At 45.1% G+C, this 23791-nt stretch overlaps 1 protein-coding gene and 1 pseudogene across 18 annotated transcripts in view; one reads left to right on the top strand and one right to left on the bottom strand.

Moving 5' to 3' along the window:
* The window catches only part of NRXN3 (neurexin 3), a 1723243-nt gene that overhangs the window by 431978 nt on the left and 1267474 nt on the right, over window positions 1–23791 (top strand). The gene's annotated exons all lie outside the window — the stretch shown is intronic.
* Window positions 8754–10713, bottom strand: LOC309625328 (2',5'-phosphodiesterase 12 pseudogene; annotated as a pseudogene). The gene has a single exon. The product of its transcript is annotated as a 2',5'-phosphodiesterase 12 pseudogene (transcript).

Raw genomic sequence — 23791 nt, 5'->3', positions numbered from 1 at the left:
TTTAATTTAGGGACTCCCCCGCCTGCCAATGCAGGGGACACGGGTTCGAGCCCTCGTGTGGGAGGATCCACAGAGCAACTAAGCCCGTGCGCCACAACTACTGAGCCTGCGCTCTAGAGCCCGTGAGCTATAACTACTGAGCCTGCATGCCACAACTACTGAAGCCCACGTGCCTAGAGCCCGTGTTCTGCAACAAGAGAAGCCACCGCAATGAGAAGCCCGTGCACCGCAACGAAGAGTAGCCCCCGCTCGCTGCAACTAGAGAAAGCCCGCGCGCAGCAACGAAGACCCAACGCAGCCAAAACTAAATAAATGAATAAATTAAAAAAAAACAACAAGCTTTAACTTATATTGTGGTAATATTCCTGTACATTGGGCAAGGCAGGGTTTTTAAGATCGTTCTTTAATAAATGGGAAAATTGAGTCATGTAATGGATTGGTGACTTTCCCAAGGTTTACAACTAAGAAGGGACAGAATTGGCTCCAGAGCCCAGGTCTTCTGGTTCTAGTTCATTTATTTATATATTTTAGTTTGACATGCAGACATGCTCATACTATCCCTTAGCATCTTTCATCCTGTCTCCACTAGTGCAACAGAGTGCAGAGGAGGTGGGAAATGTGACACAGCTGCCCTATTCCAAAGATGTGTGGCTCAGAGGAGAGAACCCTTGACTTGGATAGTCGCCATGCTTTGTGATCTTGGGCAAATCACTTCATCTGGCTGAACTTTAAATTCCCCCACCTTTAAAGGAAACACAGTGATTATTTCCCTTTATGTGTGCATCTTAGGTATATATTATGTAGCTAAAATAGAAACTCAGAATGAAATATCACTAAGGGCCAATGATAGAATGTTGTTGATCCTGGAGAAAGAGAAGAATATTCTTTCCAACACTGTGCAAGGAAAACAAACTTGTGTCTTCTTAGAAGAAGAAAACAGAAGAGGTTAAGTTATGTCTTTATTCTTTTGTAGTTTTGGATTTGGAGGTTGTCTTTTTAACAAAATGAATAATGCAATTGGCCGTTACGGAAAGGTATTAAATTTTGATGATGTTGAAATGAGAGACTGGGAACCTGTGTGTGAGGAGCTCTGACTTCCGTTTCCAAAGGGAAGGTTCCCATGTGTGTATGGACCAGCCCTGCTCCCACTGACTAAAAACTCTTCTCTAGCTCAGACTGCTGCTGATTAGGTGGATATAGGCCATTTCCCAAGAAGAATGCAAAGGAAGTGATGGTTTCCATTGGTTCTCCTTATTCTTTAGCCTGCCCAGGCTTTCTGGCACCACTAATCCATACATCTATTCCATGATGCATGTCAACAGGCTGGTTAAATTGGAGATTATTCTTTAATTTGTTAAGTAATAACAGCGTGATGGCATTTCCATTTTTCCTCTTGAAACTCCAAAATTCTTAAAAACTCAGCCAAATCTTAAAAGGTGTAATATCAGGCATTGTGTTTTACTGACTCTAAAGGAAATGTGTATGTGAGGGTGGACTTTTCCTGGTGCTTTTTAAACTAGCAGATATCAACCTTGGTGCCGGGACATGTTGATGTGTCATGATCAATCACATGTAATATGTCAGTAAATAATAATTCATATACTGAAATTTTGCCAAACATTTACTAGAAATTTAAATTAGATCAGATTCAGGGTTATTGCTAAAACATCACTTCTACCCACTTGCATTCCGATTGTGCTCTCTGGAGATTCTTTGCCATGGGAGTGTGCCTTGCATATGAATATCATTCATCATGTTGGTTGCACTAGAAAAAGAAAGGAATAAATCAACTTTAAGCTCCTCTGTGTTAACAAATGCCTGATCTTCATTTTCAAAGACCCTTAAGGGTAGAATTGTGGTCATTGAGTTTCTTCCTAGCAGATGATGGCAAGAAAAGACATCAGGAGATCTCCCATTTTAACACACCTCTTCCACCTCCACCCCTGTTTAATTGGATAAGGAAGGGACAGTATAATTTAGTGGAAAGAGCACAGGCCTTGTTTGAGCTGAAGTGACTGACATTTACTAGGCTGTGTGGCCTTGAACAAGTCACTCAACCTGTCTGGGCTTTAGTGTTCTCATTTGTAAAATGGGGCTAATGATAGTGCCTACTTTGTTTCCAGGATGAGAGCTAAGATGCATGAAAGTCCTGGCACAAAGCCAGGCACCAAGTGGGCTTCAGTTATAATAGTTACAGGATTACTGTGGTTGCTGTGATTTTACATCTCCCTCCAGTGCCTGGTAAAAAGAGTATATTTTATCTGTGTGAGAATACAGGCTCAGCATCTAACTGTTCACAGGAGACAACTTCGCCTCCCTCACAGCTGGTACTTAAAGCATCAAAGAGTATCTGCACTCCAGGTACTTGTTAGATAATTCAGTCAGAATCTACTGCAATTCAGCACCTGCCAGAGGTTTGCCTACTGCATCTGATACTTATTTTTTTTTAACATCTTTATTGGAGTATATTGCTTTACAATGTTGTGTAAGTTTGATACTTATTTTTTCATTTACTTAGCATGTGCTCATCTAGCTCATGTAGTGCTTTCCATGTGCCTTAAGAATACTCATTTAATCCTCACAACAACTCTATGATTTAGGTACTATCACCCTCATTTTACAGACGAGAAAACTGAGGCACAGAGAGGCTAGGTAAGTTCCCCAAGATCACAGAGCTAGTTAGTGGCAGAGCAGGATTTGAACCAGGTGGTTTGGCTCCAGAGCTTGGGAACTTGACTACTATACTGTGTGAGAAAGATTGTCTTAACAGTCATGTTCACCAGCTATTCTTCCAGATTCATCACATTCTTTCCCTGGGTTTAGTGAGATTCTCAGAAATCAAGAGACCTAAAATTAGGATTCAGCATCCCCTTCCCCCTTCCTAACAATTTAAGGTCCAGCCCTCAGTGCATCAGTCACCTGTTTAGGTAGAACTTTCTGTGTCTTTGCCAAGCCTGTTGAAGTTATTGTGTTCCATGTTATCCAATAGTCCTAATGTGAAAACCCAAGTGATGAAGTATATAAGCAGAGTGTGTTTCTGCAAAGGATTTTGTCAGTTTTACTTGCCATGAAATGAAAAGTACGAAGCTCATAGAGTTCCCTTTCTACCTCCATTTCCATGGCTCTTGGGCCCAATTCTGTGCCCAGGTGCAGTTACCAGCTCTGTTCAGGTACTTGCTGATATTTACTTTTTCTGTTTCCTTTAGAGGACATCTGCTCTGTTTTTATCCCTGATTGTTCTGTTTTTCTTATTGATTAATCATATATAATTCCTCCAAATCTCTTGGATGTAGGGAGGATATAAACCATAAGCCAATAAGAAGCTTATGATGATTTTCTTACCATGTAAAACGTTTCAAGGTGTGTGCACTAAAATAGAAGGGAGATAGAAAAAATAATAAATTATATTACCTATTATGAATAGTTACCATTTACTTATTGCTTGCTTTGCAGCAGGCACTGTGCTAAGTGCTTTACATACATTATCTCTTCTTAATCCTGGCAGACATGGTTAATAAGCGATAGGGTTCTAATTCAAAAGCAAGTCTTTCTGACATCACTGCCTGATCTCTTAAACCACTACACCACACTATGTATAAATTTAGTTCAAACACAAATCTCATATTTTGCCCAAATCAAGCAAAATGTTTTTCCTCCTTTTGACCTCGGGTAAAGAGAGTTTATAACACAGTCACCGGTAGTGCAGTGCCTTCCTGGTTTTATTTATTTTTCCCCTTCATCCTTAATCATACTTTCTATTCTGTTATATATAATGGAGAATACAAAGTATATATACATACACACACACACACACACATATATTTAAATATGTTTAATATATGTATATATTTACATATTTAAATATATAAATATACACATATATATTTATGTATATATTTAAATAAGCATCTACCTTTGTAAGATATGTAATGTGAGTTTATTGTTATACATTTTAAATTTATGTTAATAGCAGTGGGCTATACCTCTTGATGTGCTTGTTATCTTGATGCATTTTTTTCTTTCAGCTCTATGTTTAAGACCTTTTCATGTCGCCATGTTTTCCATTTAGTTTCTCCTTTGTAACTGCTGCAGAGCACCGCCCTATATGCATCCACTGTCTTCCATATGTAATACGCTAGTGCTGAAACTCTGCTCCAGCTCTGCTCTAACCAACAGTGTGGTACACGGTGCCCAGTGAGAGCTTCTTGGGGCTCTATTTCCAGGAGTGGTGTTGCTGGGTTAGAGGGTGTAGGCATGCTTAATTACACCAAAGGCTTCCAGATTGCTTTCCAGAAGGGCTATACCAGTCTAAACTCCCAGCAGCTATGCCTAAGGAGAAGTTCCGAACTGCCACATCCTTGACATACTGGGCATTATCCACCTTTTTCTTTTCTTCTTCTTCATTAACCCTTTATTACAAGTCGGGCTCTTATACAAGTACATGTGGACCTATGTGGAAAAAATCAACCGTATCCACGAGTAAAACACATAGCACATAAAGTAATACATGCTTTCCAGTGTTGGCGCTGGAGGCAGCGGGTGCCCAGGAAAAAGCTCGTCTAGAACGTCCTGCCTCCAGGTGGCTGGGTGCGCCCGCTTCCGGGCGGCACGGGCGGGGCAGCATCAGCTCCTGGGGCCTCGGGCCAGCGGACCGCAGGCCTCGGAGCGCGCGCAGGCCAGATACCCTCAGGCCGCGGCAGCTGCCACGACATCACCTGTCTCTCGGGCTTCAGGGTCAGCGAAGGGCACCCTCAGAAGCCCTCCACTTAATCGGCCTGTTCAGGAGGATCTCGCTCAGAATGACCCACGCGGGAGAGTCTGTGTGGATGGAGAGGCGCAGCGCTTCCAGGGGGCCTGAGGCAGGGCCCCCGCCCCACGCGTTAGAAGGAGCCCATCTGGAGGGGCCCCAGGGCTCCGAGGGTCCCCCGGTCCGGCAGGGGTTTCCAAAGTGATGTTGGAGGACTGTCCTCTGGGGGCTCGCTGCTCCGGCTGAGAAAGAAGAGCCGCCGCGCAGACGCAGCGGCAGAGGAGGAAGCGGAAGCGGAAGCGGGTGGAGCCCCCGGGAGCCGGAGCGGAGGTCCAGAAAGAGCCTCGCGCAGGTGGGTCTCCTGCAGGGGGACGGGCTGTGCGTGCGGAGGCTCGTGCTCACATAGGCTGCAGAGCCTGCTTCCCAAAGTCCTTGTGCATCAGTGTCTGGATCTTGCACGCCAGCGAGGGGTGCCCACGTGCCGGAAGAGGGCTGGCTTGAAGCGGATCCGCAGGTGGGCCTTCTGCCTGTCCCAGTGCTTCGCGACCCTCTCGGCGTCTCAGACCTTCACCCACAGAATACGGTACAGGAGCCAGTGGATGGGCTTTTCCCGGTAAAACATTATCCACTTTTGTAATCACTGCTATTCGACATACGTAAAAAGACATCGCATAAGTAAAAGCCTTCTACAAGTTTGGAGGCCTTGAGCACGCCGCGGAGGCAGCTTGGGTAGCAGGTGGGATGTGGTTGAATACCGGGCAGGGGAGCCGAGGCCTTTCCTCAGACACCGCCTCCCCACCCACCAGCGGTTGCTTTATGGGTTTCTCGTAACAGCTAACATTGCTTTGCTTCGTACGATAGCTATATGTATACCTGTGTCTAGTGACCACCTTATGGGTTGTAAACGGTCTTTTTTCCTCACCTTTGCGTGTCCTGCAATGCTTAGCTCATAGCAAGACCCTCAGTAAGTGTTTTCGAAAATGAGTTATCTGAGTTTCTGAAGGTACTGCCTGCCAGTAAGAAGCATTTGGTTGGGAACGGGTGGGGTGGAGCTAGGTGGAAAAAGCCACAGGTGATCCTTTTCTGTTCTAATGGGTGATTCAGTCTGTCTTTCCTTTCCTGGGCTATTTCCCCCCTTTAACCAGAGGTGCCTACTACGTTAGGATAGATGAACTCTATGAAACTGCTCTGGTAAAGCCAGACTATTAAGCATACAGGATGTTTTTCCCTAAATTGACAGCTAAACGTTATGCCAGGCTACTAACTCATTGTCTTTTCTGGTAACATTCTGGCTGGGCTTGGGAAGGGAAGTTCCCAGAGATAGCAAATACTTTTCTCTCAGTCAGGGACTCAGGTCCCAGCCTTGCTGTGCAGAGTGGATGATGTGTTTCATAATGCATGAGTGCTTATTAAAACAAACAGCAGCACTTTCTCATTAAACTCTTGGTGCAGATATAGCCAGTGTAACCTTTCCCTCAGGGTTGAGTACTCGCTAGCTTTTCCAGGATGCGGACCCTTCACTCCCCCATAGGCCTCTAGGCACATGCTATGGGAGTTATTAAGAGTAGGCTGGGTCAGTGTGGCCACTTCTGTTGAATCATTCAGCAGCTGAAGTCCAGGCTGTGGCGTAGAGTTTGTCTTCCTCACCTTGAATTTCTCTTTATACATAAGCTCTTGGAATGTAGGCAAGTGTGGAGACCCTAATACTGGAATTTTGGGGCAAAGAGAGTTCTAGGTAAACTCCTGGAGGAAGCTCCTTACAACTTCTGGCTTTAAGGAGTAGCTGGTGATTCTTGGAAATCTCATCCAGTCACTTCAGGAACTACTCTGAAATATAGTTGCACTTAGGTTTTAGGACTTCAGTTATAGAGCTGAGTCCCTAAAAGATTAAACATGTTTCAGAGTTATGCTTTCTCAGGATGCTTTTCTCCATGATGATTATATTAGCGTAGACTTGATTATGCTGCAGCAACAAATTAACCCCCAAATCTTTGTATCTTGAAACAATATAGGTTTACTTCTCACTCATATTACATGTTGAACACTGGTAACAGTGGGGCTCTGCTTATCACAGGCTTTGAAGCTCCACCATTTTATGATGGGGCCATTTCCACATGAGTCTTTAGAAGAAGAGATGGAGGAAAATACGCACTGGCTCTTCAGTGCTTTCGTAGCTTCCATTGGCCAAAGCGAGTCACATGACTGTGCTTAATTACAAGGTGCTGGAGAAGTGTAAATCTCCTGTCTTCCCAGAGAGAAAAGAGGACTGGAAATAATATAGATTTTTTAAAAAAATTTGTTTATTTAATTTATTTATTTTTGGCTGCATTGAGTTTTCGTTGCTGCACATGGGCTTTCTCTGGTTGTGGTGAACGGGGGCTACTCTTTGTTGCGGTGCATGGGCTTCTCGTTGTGGTGGCTTCTCTTGTTGCAGAGCATGGGCTCTAGGTGCATGGGCTTCAGTAGTTGTGGCGCATGGGCTTAGTTGCTCTGTGGCATGTGGGATCTTCCTGGACCAGGGCTTGAACCCGTGTCCCCTGCATTGGCAGGCGGATTCTTAACCACTGCGCCACCAGGGAAGCCCTAGAATGTTTTTAATGTTTACCACAATGATGTCGCTCATGGGAAAATGGTGACAGCTTTGTTAGATGCCAGAAAATTTCCTACAGTAAGCATCATATCCATTCTCTCACAGAGAAGAGAACCATAGACTTAAAATGTAAGTATCTTAGAGGGGACCTAGGCCAGTGGGTTCAAACCATACATCGGGAGGTCCAGAGGTTCACATCATAGGGGCCCAGAAGGGAAGAAGTGAGAAGCTCAGATGAGATCTTGTCCACACATCTCCTTCAGGTAGACCAGCGTTGCTTTTATAACATAAACTCCTAAACTGATATGATTTTCAGTTCTCCACTACCCTGATCACTCTCCCCAGGACATGCCCCAGTTTTTCATTGGCCCTTTGTAAATTCAGCACTTAGCCATGAACATACTCTTTCTTCTGTATGTGGTTTCATCAGTGTAGAAGGCAGAAGACCTGTTGGTTTTCCTTGTTTTGGATTCTTATTTTGGCAGGTACCATTTCATTAGTCTTTCTGACAATCATATTGTACCTTTGGCCGATTATAAGCCTCATATAGATTTTTCTAACCCAAGGAGGGGTATGAGTTATTTTTTTAAGGTAGTTGGTTGTGGCAGATTGTATTTTTCAAAGATGTCTACAATAATATTTCCTGTCCCATACACTCTTCATTAACTTCAAGAGGTAGAATCTCTCTCCCCATCCTCTTGAATCTGGACAGACCGTATCATGGCTTTGATCAATAGCATATGGTGGTTTAATGCTGAGGCAGTTCTGGGAGTAGCCATTCCCTGGCCTGGCAGCTTCTACTTTCTGACTTGGAAGCCAGTGAAGAAGTATGACTGCTAAGAGAAGCCCAAGTTCGGTGGAGAGGCCTTGGAGAATGAAATGCAACCTGGAGAAAGAGAGAGAGAGAGGCCAAGGAAACACCAGGTGTGCGAGGGAAGAAGCCATGTTGGATGCCCTCTCTCAGTTGAGGCTTCATCCAGCACCAGCTCCAGCTGCAACCTGGCTGCAGCCACGTGGCAGACCCCAAGATTAAATCACCCAGCTGATCTTTGCCAACTCACAGAACCATGAGAAATGATACATTGTTTTAAGCCATTACATTTTGGGCTAGTTTTTTATGAAGCAATAAATAACCAGAATAGAATTTGTTACCAGAGGTAAACTCTTAAGGTTCTTAAAAGCCATTTTGTCTGAAGAGTGTTAGAAGATACAACCTTATGATTCTAAGAAGTCATTTTTCTAGTTGAGAGAGTCTATAAGGCATCACCTTACTCTTCTTAGGTGTAAATAAAATGTCTTAGGTTGTACCTTTGATCTAAATGTAATCCTAAGGCTCCATTTTATAGGAAGGGTCCTGAATTTGATCAATATACTGTGAGCCTATTTCTTTCTTTTTTTTTTTTTTTTATAGTATGGTAATATTTTACCTTAGTGCCTAGTTTTCCTCTTTGAAGGTTACACATAGCTTTGATTCATATTAAATTTCCTACTAAAGCAGATTTAAATTCCATCAGACACAAATCTATTTCCATTTTAAATCACATACAAGTGCTAAGTGATCAGAGGGATGGGAAACACTAGGTAAGGCCTGGTGGGTGGTAACTTCTTCATGAGTAGGTAATGGAATCACCTGTTCAACCTCTAAACCATTTAAGTCAATGAAAATGTAATCCAGACATCCATGAAAGCCACCAACGTAATTTGTGTAAGCAGGTTCACCACAAGCACTTTTCAGTTTGAAGAAATGGGTAAGAGACATGTTGCATCGTTCCTCTTCCCCACTGGAAGTCCAGTCTTCATGATCCTCTGGAATATTGCCACTGATGACAAAGTGATACATTCCTATTGATGGGGTACTATTAAAGTCCCCACAAAATATAACTGGTATGCTGGGATACAGATCACAAGAGACGTGTCTAATGTGAGCCAAGGCTATTGCCATTTGAATGAGACGAATGTACCCACCTTTGGGGTGCCAGTAGAGATGGGTATTAGCAACACATATCTTTTTAGAAGAGTCCTTTGTAGACTGAAGAACAGAAACCTGAAGTACAGAAGACCTCTGGAGCACCCTCTCCTGCGCTGATGGGTACAAAGCCAGTTTCTCCAGCAGTTCTTTGTGAAGTGGGTCAGACTGCAGGGCTTCATGGAAAGGAATGTCATGCTGGCTAAGGAGGCTGAACTTGGACTTCCGGTAGAAAGTGGCCAGGCCTTCGTGCTGCTTGATTCGAAACACGCCCTCCAGCCCAAAGGCCTCCAGGGCCGGCACCAAGCTGTCTGTAAACAAGTTGCGGTCAACTTCCTGCAAACAGATGAGGTCAGCATTGTAGCCCGTGAGTTCCTTTTGGATAAGGTTCTGGCGGTAGTCCAGTTCCAGGGCGTAAGGGGCACAGTACGGGTACAGGACCGTCCGCAAAAACTCAGTCTGGGCGTATGTGTCGGCCAGGATGTTGTAGGAGACAGTGCGGATGAGAGCGTCGTCCGTCACCTTCTTGGTGTACAGATGCCGGTGGTCAAAGGTGCAGGTGCCGGGCCCGGCCTCCACTGGACACACACTTTCCAACTCCCGGCTTGGCCCGAAGCGCTGCCCATTGCCTGGGGTACAATGAAGTTTGAGCCGTAGCCCGATGTCGGCATTGGACGGGGTGTAGACGCGCTCGTCCACATCCGTCTCAGTCCAACCAGGAGAGGGCGAAGAGGGAGACAACGATGAGGGGCCTCCGCCCTCAGGTTCCGCCGCTCCGGGTTTGGTTTCCTTGTACCAGCGGAAGAGGGAGCCGGCGGGATCCCCAAATTCGACGCCGAGCTTGGGGCACACCGGGAAGCCGGCCATGATGTAGCGCGGCAACTGCAGCTCGGTGAAGGCGGGAGGGTTGCGCTCCACCTTGTACTTGACATCGCCGATCTGCAGCACCGCACCGTCCTGCCAGGCGTCCACATTGAGCACGTCTTCGCCACTGCCTCCTCCCGGTAGTACAGCTTCACCACGGGTTCGCAGGCTGCAGCCGGCTCGGGCCCAGGCCCCGCACAGGACACGCCGCCGCTTGCGTTTGGCCGGTTCTTCCTGCTCTTCTTGGCGGCAGCCGCCTTCGCGTGGCCTTTGAGGGCATTGGTAGCGATCCGGCTGAGGGCCCGCCCCAGCGGCTCGCTCTGGTCGCGCTGCATGTTCTTGTGGCTGCCGTCGGCCAGCGCGAACGACAGACTTAGCTTAGGCTCCGAGGGCACACAGCGCACCACAGCGCGCTCCATCGCGCCTGCCGCGGTCTCAGTCGCCGCCTCGGCCCGGCTGTGCCGCTCCACCGCCGTGCGGACCCCACGAAGCGCGGCGCGGGCGCCTGGGAGCCTCCACATGAACCTGGTGGCCCAGAGGCTGACGAGATCTCGCTATTTCTTATTTTTAGAAAGATTTGCTGGTTGGAAAGACTGGGGATAAAAAATACTTCTATTTTCAAACACTTTAAGTCCTGACTCCTCCATATTTCCTCTAAATTCTGTTTGAAAATGTAACAATTCCTTCCTTAGCTCATCTCTATTTGTACCTTGTCATAAAGAAATAAAAGAAACTAGTTAGCACTTTTGATAGTCTGCCTGGAAATTTCCTTAGCCAGTTCCACCAGTTCGGGGAGTATTTTTTCAGTTTTCATGTTACTGCAGGTGACAGTGTGGCTAAACTTCCTGCCACTTCATAATGCTTATCATGTTTCCTCCAGCCTCCAATAACAAATTTCCTCCCGTACTTCTGGAGGCCCTTCAGTCTCTGCTTCTTGCCTGCTTCCAAGGCTAATGCTAAATGTTTTAGGTGCTTGTTTTGGCAGCACCCCACTTCTTAAATCATTTCTGCTCTGATTATTGTGACAAAACAAATTGCTCTAAAACTTAGTGGACTTAAACAACAGGGTTTTTATTCTGTATCACCGTTCCGTGGCTTGACTGTGATCAGTTGAGGGTTTTTCTACTCTGCGATACCACCCAGGCCTGCAATCATCTGGTGTCTTGATCAGCTGGGACATCAAAGGTATTTTATTCACATACATTCCTAGCAGTTGATGAGAGAACTCAGCGGGAGAGAACCTACACGTGACCTCTCCATGTGATCTAGGCTTCTCACAGCAGGGTGGTTGGGTTCCCAGGGGAGAGATCCTAAGAACAAACATTCTCAGAAAGCCAGATGGAAACTACAAGACTTCTTATGACCTAGCTTCAGGAGTCACTCCATGCCACTTCCATCATATTCTGTAGATCAAAAGCGAGTCCCAGGGCCAGCTCATATTCAAGGTGAGGGGATTATACAAGGGCTTAAATACTTTAAGTCATGGTTCATTGGGGGCCTGGAGACCAGCTACTTAGGTGGATAAAGACATGATGGAAACAGCTTGGATGAAAATGTGGTTAATATGAATTGCACTAGGTCTGATTGTTGGTTGGCAAACCGTCCTATTCTGGATCTTAGGTGAAGAGAATGAGCGGTGAATTAACCCTTGTCTAGCTAGATTCATCCTTTGAGAAGTAACAATATCCCAGTTAGTAATGGACAGGGCTTGCTGGCCGTTAAGCACAGATAACCTTTAGTATCTTACCATGTTTCTTGCATAGTGGCATAAAGCAGTGTTTTTTTTTTTTTTTAAATGTTTATTTATTTATTCATTTATGGCTGTGTTGGGTCTTCGTTTCTGGGCTTTCTCTAGTTGTGGCAAGCGGGGGCCACTTTTCATCACGGTGCTCAGGCCTCTCACTATCGTGGCCTCTCTTGTTGCGGAGCACAGGCTCCAGACGCGCAGGCTCAGTAATTGTGGCTCACGGGCCCAGCTCCTCCACGGCATGTGGGATCTTCCCAGACCAGGGCTCGAACCCGTGTCCCCTGCATTGGCAGGCAGTCAACCACTGCGCCACCAGGGAAGCCCATAAAGCAGTGTTTTAATGAGACCTGTTGAGATGTCCTGACAGATGTTTTTCTTTCTTTTTTTTTGTCTGGCCTGTCCACCTCCATGTAAAAGCCTTATCAAGAAATAAGACCTAGGATTTTGAGATGGGTATGTAAGAGCAAAAGAGGACTGGAATGATATTCTTTTTTACCTGTCCCTCAGCATTCCCAATGCCAGCAGGGTGGGGTACTGAAAGCAGAATCGCATAGCAGAGGATGTAGGGAGCAGGGCCATGGGGGGGCCAGGAAGGGGAGGTAGAGCCAGAGGATGTTTCTATTCTATGAAAGTGGCTTTTGCCTTTGAGGCAGCAGCAGTAATATTTCATGTCTTCCATGGTGTTTCCTACCTTTAAATGTCAGTCTCTGCAGCCGCCTTATCTCCTGTAGCACATTTCAATTAGGTATTCCAAATCACACTCTTTTCTCCCAGGACAAATACGCCGGAGGTGATATTTACTGTTACAGCAGCATTTTAAATACTTAGGGAGAAAAAAAAGGCCTAGTGAATAGCAGTTTCTCCCTTATAATAATAATAAAACACAGTAATAATGGAGAGAAGAGGCGAATTCTGGGTTTGATGCCAGTTAACTGGCTAATTGAACGTCTTTTGTCTCCGCCCTCTTTTGTCCCCCTCCTCCCATGCCTGCCTTAGTGTGAAGGTTGCAAAGTCTGGCTCTGTAAGAGCAGCCTCCCACGTTTTCTTCATTGGAGGTTCATGAATGTCTCCTCAAATTCCTTCTATCAAGAGACAACTGGGCTCCTACTTCACCCGCTGCCTGTTCCTTCTTTCATTTTGAGGCATGTTTGCATAAAATCAGAATCACTGTTTCTCTAGTGATTTGCCAGGGGCCATTGCCTACTCCTTACCTCTGGGCACTTTCAGCTCTCAGTGGCACACCCTCAACCCCAGGAGGCATATAGTTGAGAAGCTTGTGCATTACATGTTTCCGCCGCTTAGAATCCAGTCTCAGTTCCTTGACTTGGTATTGAAGGTCCTTCTGTCTGGTCTGCATTTCTCACCCGCCTCTTCCTGGTCCTTCTGTCCCCTTGTTCACTGGGCTGCTGTTTTCATTGCCTCGCTGGTAGGTTTTGCACACTCCTCCATCCAGACCTCGTGCAGGCCGAGCACAGTGCTTGGCACGTGGTGTAGTAGGGGGTTCTTAGTCACTCTTCTCCCGCATGTTGGGGATCCTTCCACTAGATCTCCTCTCCATACATCTGATTCCCGCCCATACTTACGAGAACAAAGTGGGTCCCACTTCTTCCGTTAAGCCTTCTCTGACCTCCTTAGCATTCACTGCTGCCCTCCCCCACTTTACAAACTTTTAAAGTGTTCCTTATCATCACTGCTCATTTGGCACTTGGCAGGTACTGTTTTATGCTATTTTGAATGTCCATATGTTGTCTACCCAATTAAATTGTAAGTGCCTTACAGGGACGGATAACTTTGCCTTGTGCTTATTTCTTACACCTTCGGGGTCCAGGATAGTTCCCTGAACATAGAAGGTGTTCAGTTAATATTCCTTGACTAAGTGGTCACATCAAGGAGTAAATGAAAGCCACGATCCTAAGAAGCCTGCCTTTTGATGCCAGTCTACTCAGTTTGGAAATCATAAATGTGCCTAAAACAAGGCCTTTCATTTTACTGTTTCCCCTATACACATAGGTATGCTACTTAGATTCTTCAGAGCTAAAGGCTCTTGTCCCAGCCTGATCCATGAAACTGATCATTTAATTGAAGAGTTTTCATAGTGTCCGAGGTCTGCTACATCCAGTGCTTTGATAATCAAGGGATCTTAATCAATAGAGTGAAGGGGATTAGAATATCAAATTTAAGTCCATAGCAGACTGGAGTAGAATCTCACACAAGTATCAGTTTTGTCTCTGTCATTTACTAGTCAATCTCTCTATGCCTCAATTTCCCCATCCATAAAATGGATTTAATAATTGCTGTCTACCTTATGGGGTTGCTGGGAGGTGCCAATGTGATAATAAATGTAAAAATATTTTGGACATCATAAAAGACTATATGAATGTCAGGAATCAGCCTGGCAGCATCTTCTAACCTTCAGCTAATATTTACTGGAGGCTTGCTACGTACGGTGCTCTGCACTAGGTCTCCTTGCGCAATTGTAGACCAGCTGAGGAATCTGGTATTCGGTAGGGCCTGAACGCTGATCCACAGGTAGATGAATGCTGGAAAAAGGATTATAGCCTAGCAGTCACATCTGAAAGTTTAGCAGCCACAGGTAGAGGCTAAGTGTGCGGCAAACATTTGACCTGGGCATGCCTCGAACACTTTGGATTTCCACACACTTCTACCCCTTACACATTTCAGAACACTCTGATTTTGCTCCACTCACTGAAAGTTCTGCCTCTGTGAAGACTTTTCAGTTTCTTGGTTCATCTGTTTTATCCAGCTTCCCAATCATACTCGTCCCTCCAAAGTAATCCTGGGAGCCTGTGCTCAGCCTGCTTCCTCCAAAAGGATGCTCTGAAAACCGGATGCCGCTGCCTGATCTCACGCTGCCGCTGGCTCTGGCGGCAGCCCAGCAAGGACGAACAGTGACTTTAGACCCAGGGAGTCTGCCATCCTAGGCCCTGTTTTCATGTAAATGTCGCTGCCGTAAAAGGAATCCAGTGGAATGTAGAAAATATCTGCTGTGGAAGCAGAACTACTTCTGACTCAAATGCGGTGGGACTTTTTTTTCTCCTTTCCTTTTTCTTCGAGTTTTCCATGTGGCATCAGCTGCTGAGTAAGGGAAAGCTAAGAGGTTTAAGTGTGCTGGTGTTTGCTGGGCCAGATTAATAACCCAGAGCCTTCCAAACTGGCCATTCAGGGTGAGACAGACTCGCCAAAAAGCACTGGGCTGTGGGGAGCATTGGCTGGAAAACCAGACTCCACAGTGATGGGGTAGCCAGCGCTCCGTGCTCCCTCCACGCCCCCATGCTGCCTCTTCCCCTGCTTCTCTTTCCTCCCATTTTACCAGACCTGCTTCTGAGATGGCTGCGCACCAGTAGCCCCGGCCTCTGACGGCTGCTGCCCTCTGCTGGGGAGAAAGCGTCACTGGGGTGGGAAGCGCTGAACTCTGTACCAGGAAACCAGCCTCAATGCAGAGCCGGTCCAGTCTGTGGTTACTGTGCGATCAGGCTTGGAGGGAGGGCAGGAAGCATCAGAAAATCCCTTGCACCACGGCGTTTCCTGAGTGGTCTCAGCTGGGCACTAGACTTTGGAATCCAACTCTTAGGGATTCATTGCTTTGGATCCTTCGAGTTCCCTGTTCAAGAGGTGCATCCCTTGGGATGGTGACCCCTGGCTTCTTCTTACCTAAGTCAGACATTGTGATATTGAGGTTTCCCACTATGGGTGGCCTTAAACACTGTGGGTAGCTTTGCTTACTGAGTTAGCTAGACACAGTCCTTTCTTAAGGGAAGGTGACAGAGGGAAGTTGAGTCTTGAGGGGGCTGCAGAAGGGTGGGTCCAGAGGTGGTCTCTTGGCTGAAAAGGAGCCATCAGAGAATGGGCGTTCTGAGTGTCCAGGAGGCAGAAAAAGAGCAGGAAGAGCCAGATGAGAGTGGAGAATAGGGCCCATTATGGGGGAGGAGTGCATAGGAAGGTAGGTGATGAATGGCCTTTATCACTTCTCAGCTGTCCCCAGAGCCAGCTGTGCTGGTAACGCTGTGCCCAGTTGGCTTCAGAAGGTAGAGGGACAGGAGGATTCTTGTCTCCAGCATAACTGTAGAGTGATCCTGGTGCATCTGTGGATCTTCAGCCTAGAGTACAGCCTAGCCAGACAGGAGCTGTGACCTCACTGACCACACAGTAATTCTACTTGAGGGATTTATTTTCCAACCAGGACCTCCTGCCAAGACTCTTGGTTAGAGTTAATGGGGCTCCCCTAGCTACCGAGTGTCTCTTAGTGATGTGCATAAACAGTGCCAGGTAGGAAATAGGTTTCCTGTTCTTAATGAGCTTGTTAAACCTCTTATTGAATGGGGTTTAAATGGCTTTATTATAAATAATAATAATAATAGTAAGTAAGCATTATTATCAGTAGTAGAAAAATGATGATGTCAGCTCTGACTGCCCCTTCCCATTTTAACCTTGCCAACCTGCAGGTCCTTTTGCCAGTAGTGCCCGGTGATGCGTGGCAGGCGACACTGGGACCAGTCATTGGAGCAGATGGCAGGCTTTGTTTCCTGCAGCTTCCCAGCTCTGAGCCCCTGTCCACTTCTGTAGTCATTCCTTCTCCCTGTGCCTTTCATTTGGGGTTCTAGGCTCTCATCCTATCAGATGAGATAGAGCCACAAACTCCTCTGTCTTGATTTTGACTAAGGTTGAAAGCCATGGACAAAGGTTCTAAGGTTAAGTTTGGGTATCAGGTAGAAGAGATTTTAGAAAGGGTAGTGGATCCTGAAAGAAGCTCAGTTAGAGGTGGGGCTCACGTTCTTATCGCTGGTTTACAGCTGGGACTGGGGGTATGAAGTGTACCCTAGACTTTAGTAATTTATTTATCAGCTTCACCGAATTTACTGTAACTTTCTACAACTGTATTGGTTTTCTTTATACTGATGCTCTTGTTTGCCTTAAGGAGATTTGGCATCTTCTTAAGCAGTATGTCTGTGAAATCATGGGTTTAATGTGTAAGCCAGGATTTTTACCCAATCCATATTAAAATGAATATGTAACAGCTATATTTTTAAGAAGTTCATCCATGTGACAAGTGTGTCATACCCTCAAGGGAAATCATACCACACTTCTGGAAACACTGCTATGGAGTAGTGGTTCTCAAGCTTTAGTGGGTGTCGGCAGAACTTGTTAAACTGTAGGTTACTGGGCCCCTCCTTCCGAGATTCCGATTCAGCAGGTCTGAAGTGGGACCTATGACTTTGCAATTCTAACAGTTTCTCAGGAGATGCTGACATCCAGGGACCACACTTTCAGTAGCACTGGCCTGGAGGACGAGATCCCATTCTCCGTTTCCTCATCTGACAATGGGCATAGGACCTATTTCAAAGGGTTTGTCTTAGTTCATCCAGGATGTATGACAGCATACCATGGACTCGGTGGCTTAGACAGTTAATGTTTATTTCTCACATTTCTGGAGGCTGGGAAGTCCAACATCAAGGTGCTCGCAGATTGGGTGTCCTCACGTGGCCAAGAGAAAAATCATTCCTCTTGTGTTTCTTATAAGGAATCCTATTCATGAGGGCTCACTCTCATGACCTCATTACCTTTCAAAGACCCCACCTCCTACTATTATCACGTTGTAGTTTGGGGTTTCAAAATATAAATTTTGGAGGGATACAGACATTCGGTCCGTAACAGTGTTTATGAACATAAAACGTTACCTACCGTATGTAGAATACCTGGCACACAGCGGATGCTGTACAAGGCGGCATGATTTTTCTTGGAGCCATTCTAACCACTTGGAGTTATTTTTTAAGCTTTAGAGCTTTTTGTGGTTCACTGTGAAGCTCAGATAGGAAATACAGGGAATTCTGTCAGGTTAATTCTGGTTCTAGGTTCTAGCACTAAATTTAAGTTCGTTATGCAAGTCTGGGTGGCTAAGCAGTCCTGCAGCAGCATCTGGACAGTCTTCCATCTTACAGAACCCTGGCAAAAAGAGACAGTGGGGTCTTTGTTTCTCTGCGTCTGGTCAAGAGCTGTGTTGAGGGCTCAGGAACAGAGCTGCGTGGGAGTGCATCCTGTTTGTGCTTACCGTGTTCTGAGAGATAGGTGGGCAAAGAGTAGCTTACAATTTGATGAATGATTGTATTTGTGATGTTTTGAGGCTGCCTAGTAGTTGAGTCCCCTTTCTGTGTACGAGGAGTTTGCCGGTGTGAGTCTGAAAGGGAGCTGGGACCCCCATTCTGTTACTGAAGCTCCAAAGGCTAGTTTCACTTTCCCCAGCCTCAGAAAACCGTGCGAGCCAGGCTTAGTGGGTGGGAGGAAGAACCTACTCTGGTGATGGCCAGGAGGGGGCCGCAGCCCATCAGGGGCACAGTGCCAGCAGCACGGGGCCCCATCAGGCTGTTCCTGGGCCAGCATCCTTGCTGCTGTGGCAGCCTCCTGGCATCTCTGCTCATCTTCCATGTACGGTTCTCAGGTTCTTTCATCAAATCCATTTCTACTTCACCTCGTAAATGACGCCGAGCCAGTGGTGGTGTTTGGAGCAGTGAAGTGGCATATCACAAACTATTTTAAAAATAACTGACCACCATCTGGAGCATGGATTGTAGGACAGGTGACAAGGCAGGGAGACGAATATGGAGGCAATTATCTGAGGAAGTGAGGATGGAGAGAGAGAAAGAAACGTTTAGGAGGTAAATTTGACCAAATCTGATGATTGGAGGCCTGATTTTATCTTTGAACTTAGAAGACAAAAATGAATTTTTGGTTTTGTGTGCAGCATTAGTTGCCTTTTGGGGATAAGTAGTCATTTTGTTGTCAAGTTAGATACCCCCAAATGGGTGAAGAGGCAAGATAAAATTTATTGAATAGAGTTGTGTTTGGAGTATAGCTTGGCTACGGCCGTCTCCATTTCAGATCTTTTCAGCTCAACAAACATTGAGCATTTACTAGATGTTAGACATTGATAGTTGTTTAAGAATACCATTTCTTTTGATTTTGGTGTCGAAAAGGGGTGGAAGTATGGAGGGAAAAATCTCACATGATCTTACACAAACACACACAATGACACAACGCAGAGAGCATGCATGTATTGGTCTTGAGATTTCCTCAAGGGCCCCAGTGAACCCATGTGGAGTCTGTACTAGAACAGGGTGTGTTCTTGGCTGCTTTTCTAAACCTTCTCTCTTCTTGCCTCTCGCTTATAAGTAACCCCCCTGAGTTATCACCTGCCAGTGAGTTGAAGGGTTCACAATTAAATGTTCCCTATGCTGAGTGGATGCGTACACTGCCAGAGCTATGCACTTGCTCCTTGCCGTGTGTCGATTGGGAAACTGCCACCACCGTCTTCTCCACTCTTTAAAAGATGGTGATGGGTAGCTCCAAAGTGCCGGCTATTTACATACCTAGCTCCTGCCTGGTTTTTCAAAGCTCTTTGTTCAAGTGTCAGTACTGGTTTGTAAAACACGAACAGAGTTAGGTGGAAAAAGTAATTACAGTTCACATCTGGTGTTTCTGCTGACACGATGCTGAGCTGCCTGAGTGCACGGCTTTCCTGTCGCTTCTCTCGTTCTGTCTTTTCAGTTCTAGGCTCACCTTCCCTCTCCCCCTCTCTGGTGCTTGCTCCTTTGTATGTCAGAGAGCCACACATCCGAAAGGACGCTGGCTTCTCATGGCCACCAGGGAGCCTGGTCTAGAGAGGCTGCTCCCCTTTAATGTATCAAGATGCCAAGGCCTTGGCTGGCTACACAGGGACATCTCTGGTGTGTTCAGTTCCTAGTGCCATGATTGGCTCTCCTCTGCATCTAGATCTGAAACCAAACCTTCCCTTGGATCAGACCAAACCAGGAGCTTTCCATGGTTATTTTAGATCCTGGAGACTTTTAATCTTCCTGAAGAGCATGTTTGCTCTTTGGATGCTGTTAGTTTCCCTCTCCACATGTAACGATGTAATATATCAGGACTTGGTGACAGGTACATCCACACCCATATACCCTAAGATATAGGATATATCTTCCTTTTCCTGTGGTCACAATTCCACTGTTGGTGGTGGAAGGTAGCCTAGAGTGGTGATGGTCTGACTTTTGGTTTCAAAATCACATTTTAAAATTAATCATGATGACCAACATGATATTGTCAACTAAGGATCATTTTTTTGAAAAGTTTCACCAGCTGTTTTTACCATTGTATCATAAAAGAAAGGGACATTTTAGCTCCAAAATGTAAGAAAGACATTCTTTAGTATAAAGGAAGGTTCTTTACAGTAAATAACTGTAGGTTAATTTAAAAAAATCTGATATCCCTTTGAGAGGAAGAATATTCTTTCTTGAAATAGTAGAAATGATGCCATGTAGCTTCCCAGACATGGGGAAGGGGCAGCAAGGGAATGTCTCCTTTTTCTATGTGTCTTCAGTAACTTCTGGCACAGTGCTAGGCATGTCGTGGCCCAGCCTGTTTCATCTCCTTTCCTAATTGCTTCTCAATTCCTTCAACCTTAGGTGCTTAGTAACTGTTTAGGTTTATTCATCGAATTCAGTGAACCTTTACACACACAGATACACACACGTCGTCTTTATTTCCTAAACATACAAAATACTTTTCATTTTCATTTTGATTTCCTTATTGCTAAAAAATCACGATTTCTCTTTTTTGTGATTGCTGTGGTTTTAATCAGTGTGACCATCTATAAAATGTTATTTATTACATAATAATGACTCCTGCTTTTATTAATTAATGTTATTGACCACATGCCATTTTCATGGGAAAATGCTAGGGAGGAAAGTTTGGCAGATATATAGTAAGTTCAGTTTGGGGCATAGCAGGTTTGAAGTTACAGCAGCAGTTCCACATGACATCACATCCAAAGTTTTCCTTTTTCCAACTAAAGTTTACATTTCTGCTATCAGGGGCTATGCTTTTTCTCCTTTGTTCCTCCTTAGTGATATGTGATGTGATGAACACATTGTGGATTATGAATAAATGCTTGTTGATTGTTTTAGGAACTATGTAGATGTAGGTTGGTGAAAATTTCCAGGAAACATGGTGGTTGAAAATTGGTGATCAATGAGTGATTATGGGATAGTAGTACAGTAGACACATGGCAGGGGCAGGGGAGTGCAGTCGAGAGTTTTCAAGAGTACATATGAAATGGGAGATGAAAAATGAGTGCTTGAATGATGCAGCTTTTTGAAAAGTCTGTTTTGTAATGGATCGTCCTGTAGGTCACTAATAAGTTGGGATTCAAAAAATCATTGTATGGTTTAAATGGGATAAACTCTTTGGCTAGAACACTTCACCTCTGGGGACTCTGAGAAGTCCATTCATGCAAAGTGATTCTTTCATTCAACAAATATTTGTTGAACACCAATTATGTGTGAGGATTATTCTAGCTGTTGGGAATATAGCAGTGGATAAAACAAAAATTCCCACCCTTGGAGAACTTATAATAGAGAGTGATAGGCAATCAACAAAGTAAGTAAATATACCATATTCTGGATGATGATGAGTGCTCTGAAGAAAAATGAAACAAAAAATAGAGATAGGGCAGGCCAGGGTTCTGGTGGTGATTTAAAGTTTAAGTAGGATAAAGAAGACAAGGGTAGACAGGCAGCCCTGGTGCAGTGTAGTTTTCCAGGGGCCAAAGCAAGATGTTCAGGAAGCAAGTGGTGTCAGATTCTCTGAGTGCAATCTGACTTTGCATCACAATTAACAGTGACAGCTTACTGCTTTAAAATAGGAAATAAAGTAGAAAGAAAGCAAATGCTTGATAGTTGACCTGACATTCACTGTTGCAAGATTGGGAACGTACATAAATGTCACTGATGGAGCAATATTCATGAAGTAAAAATGTCAGTTTTCAATTTGGCATGAAGATGGTTTGACATGTATTAGTCGCACACAGACTATTATCATAATTAATGCATTAATAATGCAGCTGTCCTTTTTTTTCCCCATCCCAAATTTAAAAGGAGGAAATGGAGAGAGTCAGGTGAAAGAGCAGCTCTCACCCTGCTCAGACCTTCTCTGCTAGCATTTGTCTCTTCCTGTGCCCTCCCATCTTTGTGGCATTGGCTTCTGATTGGTATCAGTCCATAGTTATCCGTCTCCATTCGTCACTCACGTTTCCATGAACAACGCTAGTGCCCTTGTCTGCTGAGGTCTTTCTTCTTAATTTTCAACAGTACTTTAAAAAGAATTTCTAAAGATATACATGTTGACTGTAGAAATGGCATATAAACTAAATCAGGAATATAAAAATCTCCCACAAGCACACCACCCAGACAAAATAACTACTAATATTTTGGTGTTTATGCTTCAGTCTTTTTTTTCCTAATTATACATATTTACAAGTACAAGATCATTCTATATATAGTTTGATGATCAACTTAGTGCATAGTAAATATTCTTTTTCATCTTACTGCTTTTCTACAGCGTGGCTGGGTGGTATTTCATTGTACAGATGGAGCATGATATGATTAACTAATCCCTATTATTGTCATGTAAATAGTTTCTGTATTTTTGATATTATAAACAGTGTTGTGATGAGCATATATGTAGCCAAATCTTTGTACATATCTATGGTGATTTATTTTCGACAAATTCTTAGATACGGAGCTGATGGAAATATTAGTTATCTGTTGCTACAGTAATGCTGCAAAACAGAACTTCTGTGGCACAAACAGTAAGCATTATTCACAAGACTGGGGTCAGCTGGGGGTCCACTAGCTGGCTCTGTTGATCTTGGCTGGGCCTGCTCTCATGCCTAGGCATCAGTTGGCTGGCTGTTGGCTGATCTAGGCTGTCTGGGGCCCGGTGACTGGGGGAACTTGGCTCTATTCCGGGGTCCCCAACCCTCAGACCATGGACCGGCACCAGTCCGAGGCCTGTTAGGAACCGGGCCGCACAGCAGGAGGTGAGCGGTGGGTGAGTGAGTGAAACTTCATCTGCTGCTCCCCATCGCTCAGATTACCACCTGAACCATCGCTCGCATTACCGCCTGAATCATCTCCCCCATCCACTTGCATTACTGCCTGAACACTCCCCGTCCTCCCGCCCCATCCGTGGAAAAATTGTCTTCCATAAAACCGGGCCCAGGTGCCAAAAAGGTTGGGGACTGCTGCTCTATTCCATTGCTTCTCATTCTCCAGCAGGCTGGCCCAAACCTGTTCTCATGTCATTGGCAGAGACACAGCAAGCTCATTCTTCCACATGCTTTTCACGTTTCTGCTTATATCACATGTATGGACATGACAAAGTAAGTCATATGACAGAGCCCAGCATCAAGGGGCAAAACAGTTGCAGGGTACTGCAGAGTTACATGGCAAAGTCATGGATTCAGGAAGGGTGAAAAATTGGGGCCAAATTTGCAGTTTCCCCTGTGGGGTCGAAAGGCATCCTTATTTTTAAAGCTTGTGATGGATGTTTCCAAATTGCTCTCCGGCAAGCCTGAACCAACCCCAGTAACGGTGTAAGAGACTTTGCAGTTTCCCAGTTCTCTTTACTCTTGCTGACTCTGGGAGTGATTTATGACTTTCCATCGTAGCTGTTTTGATTGGCATCTCTCCCTGTCCTCTGGGCTGCACATTTTCTCTTTGTGCTGATTCTTTCCCTGCAGAGTGACCCCAGAGCTGCCCTAGTCTCTGGTCTACTCCTCCTCTTCATCCGGTCTCCCGCCCACTTTACCTTGCACCTGTGCTGACCACCTGTCACCTATCTGGAATATTCAGTGATCCATAAGAGCCCTTTCCCCAACCATTCTGAGTCAGCAGGCATTTACTACATGTCTCTGCCACCTACACCAAGCAGCAGGGCAATTGTTAGTCCTCTTTATTCCCAGAATCTCAGAGTTTTTTAGGGCCAGAAAAAAGCTAAGAATTCAATCTTGTTTTTTATACAATTTTG

The sequence above is a fragment of the Balaenoptera borealis genome (genome assembly GCF_965194805.1).
Source record: "Balaenoptera borealis genome assembly, chromosome: 3".
In the NCBI taxonomy this organism is placed as follows: Eukaryota; Metazoa; Chordata; class Mammalia; order Artiodactyla; family Balaenopteridae; genus Balaenoptera; species Balaenoptera borealis.
Note: the sequence above shows the minus strand (reverse complement) of the source record. Positions and strands in the feature narration are given on the sequence as shown.